The sequence below is a fragment of the Callorhinus ursinus genome, unplaced genomic scaffold, assembly GCF_003265705.2.
Source record: "Callorhinus ursinus isolate GAN/ISIS: 27379988/994484 unplaced genomic scaffold, GSC_fseal_2.0 scaffold61, whole genome shotgun sequence".
NCBI lineage: Eukaryota > Metazoa > Chordata > Mammalia > Carnivora > Otariidae > Callorhinus > Callorhinus ursinus.
The window spans coordinates 3,559,497-3,563,573 of record NW_027397123.1 but is presented as its reverse complement, the minus strand read 5'-3'; positions in this window follow the sequence as shown (position 1 = coordinate 3,563,573).

Sequence of the window (4,077 nt, the reverse complement as noted above, 5' to 3'; positions counted from 1 at the left end):
AAAAACAGGCTGAATGCAACCTTTGTCTTGGAGCTGAGCTGAATCAGTAACTGAACATGCTTAATGGCTTGCTGGAGTTGATTCATGTGCCAATTAGAAACGGGATTATTCAGTAGGTTAAGAGAGGTGGTGTAACTTTACTGAGGAAAAGCACAGACTTGGAAGCCAGGCAGCCTGGGTTCAAACCCCAGCTCTGTCATGCGGCCCCTGGGGGAACTGAACAAGTATTCCTTCTCTCCGGGTTTCAGTTTCATTCCTATAAATCGGGGGTAATGACAGCACTTCCCCCTAAATGACTGTTGTAAGCATTAAATGAGCTAATACATAGTAAGCGCTTAAATCAGAACCAGCTCCAGGCACATAGGTAAATGCCTACTCAGTAAATATTACTAGTAGGTACAGTAACGACTACACACAGCCAACAATAGTAATGCTGGCTTTATTTAAGCCTCACAGAGGGACCTGCCCCTAATTTCTTCACCCTAATTTCTTACCTCACCCCAAGTTTGCACATCTGGGGTGAGTCACCGTCTCGAGAGGAGATTCCCAGAGATTCCAAGATCGACGACGCTAGTTTCCCAAGTCTCTGCAACCTCAGGCGGCCCAGACGCGTGCAATAACCACCAGCCGCCACGTGGGGGCAGCAGCGCACTGCTCAGCGAACAGCGCGCAGGGCCTCGTGAAGCGCGGAGTCTCGCTGGCGTTGGGCGGTGGCTCCAGCCTGGCACGCGAACTGCATTTCCCAGAAAACCATGCGACAACCTCCCCCTCGTTTTGCTCAACGGAAGCTCAAGCGGAGGTCGCGGGGAATTGTGGGGTGAAGGGATTTGGGCTCCTCCGCGGAGGGCGGTGTTGCGCAGGCGTGGACGGCTGCCGGCCTGCCGTTAGAGTTTAATAGAGGGTGGGAACCGACGTCTTGGCGGGGGCGGCAGAGCGGACTTTCTGGGCTCTTGGAAGAACCCAGACGAGGTCACTTTGTGGCCTGGAGCTGGCTGGGCCGTCTTCCTTCCTTTCGGCTTTCCTGCATCTCCACCGGTCATTCACTCTCTAGGCTTGTGGTCGGCAGTCAAGCCGGGTGAAGGCGCTCACATCTTAAATGAAAAAATATCCCCTTTTTCCTCTTTTCTGTCTTCTAAACAGTTAAATCTTTTTTCCCCAACGTATTAAGAGAATTTTAAATTAGAATAGTTAAGGATTTCCCAAGTACCCATCACCCAGCTTCTGTAGTTGTCAAACATACGGCCAATCGTGTTTTATTTATTCTGCTTCCTCTTCTCCTCTTCCATTATTTTAAAGCAAATCTCGGGCAATATATCGTCTCATTTGGAAATGTTTCTGTACGTATCTCTAAAAGATAGTTTCAATCACACCTAAAAAAATGCAATAATTCTTTAACATCTAATATAGGTCAGTATTCAGAAGTCTCCGTGTGTTTCATAAATGTCTTTTTTTTTTTAAGATTTTATTTATTTGAGAGAGACAATGTGAGTGAGAGAGAGCACAAGCCAGGGGCAGAGGGAGAAGAGACTCCTTGCTGAGCAGGGGGGCCCATGCAGGACGCGATCCTAGGACACTGGGATCAAGACCTGAGCTGAAGGCAGACGCTTAACCAAGTGAGCCACCCAGGTGCTCAAGATTTTATTTGTTTTGAGAGAGAGCATGAGCAGGGAGCAGGGGCAAAGGCAGAGGGAGAGAGAGAGAATCCCAAGCAGATTCCACATGGAGCTGGACTCAAGGCTGGATCTCATGATCCTGAGATCCTGACCTGAGCCGAAATCAAGAGTTGGTCACTTAACGGACTGAACCACCCAGGCACCCCTCATAAATGTCTTTTTCCTGTTGGTTTGTTCAGATCACAATCCAGATGATTGTACTGGAGTACAATTTCCTTACCTTGAGGAAACAAAGGTAAGAGAAATGTAGATTAAATTAAGTCTCCTTACAGCTTGTAGCCCACTGACAGATACCTGAAACATGCAGAGCGTGACCTTCCTCAAGAAACTCATGGCTGTCTTAATGCCTTAATGTTTATGTTTTATTTTAAAGCCTAAAGGTAACCTTATCTTAACAGCAGCTAGCCCCTCAAGGCCCTGAAAGCCTTGCTTCCAAATTCCTTAGAGACCTATGCTATCCCTAAACCCCACTAATTAAAAAGTATATTATTAGGGTGCCTGGGTGGCTCAGTTGGTTAAGCATCTGCCTTCGTGGGCTCAGGTCATGATCCCAGGGTCCCAAGATCGAGTCCGGCATCAGGGTCCCTCAGCAGGGAGCCTGATTCTCCCTCTGCCTCTGCTGCTCCCCCTGCTTATGCTCTCTCTCTCTGTCAAATAAATAAATAAAATCTTTTAAAAAAATAAAAAGTATATAATCAGACAATCCCAGTGCAGTTCTTTTTGCATGGGTCCTGTCCCTATGCTGTAATAACATCACCTTTTTACACCAAAAACATCTCAAGAATTCTTTCTTAGCCGCTCACTCACAAACTCAAAAACTTCCAAATTTCATCACAGACAGGGTTCACACACTGTATTTGATTGATATCTAAGTCTTTTATTCTGCCACATTCCTCCTCCCTCTCAAGCTTCTTGTGGGATTTCTTACAGTCTGATTTGCTGGTTGTACCTCTTGGTATCCTTTACTATATTTTTCTATTCCTGTATGTTCTATAAATTGGTAGATTCAGAAACTAGGTCAGACACAGGTTCAATTTTCGGGTACATATACTTTATGGGTGTTGTTTGAGTTCCTCCATGGAGAGGTACATATGTGCCTCTTGAGTTTGCAACCCCTGTTGTGGTGGTTTTAAAATATGTTCCAAGTTAGGGGGTGCTTGGGTGGTTCAGTCAGTTAAGTATCTGACTTCAGCTTGAGTTATGGTCTCGGGGTCCTGGAATCGAGCCCTGCCTGGACCCCTGTGTTGGGCTCTGTGCTCGGTGGGAAGTCTGCTCCTCCCTCTTCCTCTACCCCTGCCCCTGCTTGTGCTCTCTCTCAAATAAATCTTAAAAAAAAAAAAGTTCCATGTTCTTTGACACTTCTCTTTTTAACAGCCCTTCCCTTGAGTGTGGTGGGCTGGACTTAGTGCCTCGCTTCTAAGGAATAAAGCATGGCAGAAGTAACAGTGTTGACTTCTAAGACCAAGTCATAAAAGGCATTGTATTGGGATCACTTGCTTGGGGAGAAGCCAGCTGCCCATATTGTGATGACACTCAGCCCTATAGGGAAGACTGTGTGGTGAGAAATGGAGGTCTGCGAAGAGTCTGCAAGGAATCGAGGCCCCCTGTCAGCAGCCCTGGGAGTGGGCCCGCTTGGAAGCTGATCCTCCACCCTTGTCAAGCCCTGAGATAAATGCAGTCCTGACCAACAACCCAACTGCATCCCCATGAGAGCTCCTGAGCCACACCACCCAGTTATGCCACTCCTGAATTCCTGACCCAAAGAAAATGAGATAATAAATGTTTTAAGCAGTAACATTTTCTGGGTGCCTGGCTGACTCGGTTAGAACTGCATGCATCTCTTGATCTCGGGGTCAGGAGTTCGAGCCGCATGTTGGGTGTAGAGATTACTTAAATAAATGAGTGAGCTTTGAGCTGTTAAATTTGGGTTTTAATTTGTTAGCAGCAACAGGTACTTAATGTACCTGTGTTCCAGTTACCTATTGCTGGATTAAGTATGATCGAAACCTCCGCAACTTAAATCAGACATTTTGTTTTTCCCGCATTTTTGTAGATCAAGAATTTAGGAAGGGTTTAGCTTGGGATCTCTCATGTGTCTGAGTCAGAAGTTGGCTGGGATTGGAGTCCTCTCAAGGCTTGACTAGGCTGGTTGTCCAAAGTGACTCAGCAACTTGGCTGAAAGTGATGCTGGCTGTTGGCTAGGAGCTCAGCAGGAACTAAAACCAGAGCACCTCTACATGGCCTTCCAGCATTGCAGTCTCAGGGTAGTGGGACTTATTTTTTTTTTTTAATATTTTATTTATTTGACAGAGAAAAGAGAGCACAAGCAGGGGGAGGGGGAGAGGGAGAGGGAGAAGCAGCCTCCCCACTGAGCAAGGAGCCCAATGCAGGCTCGATCCCAGGA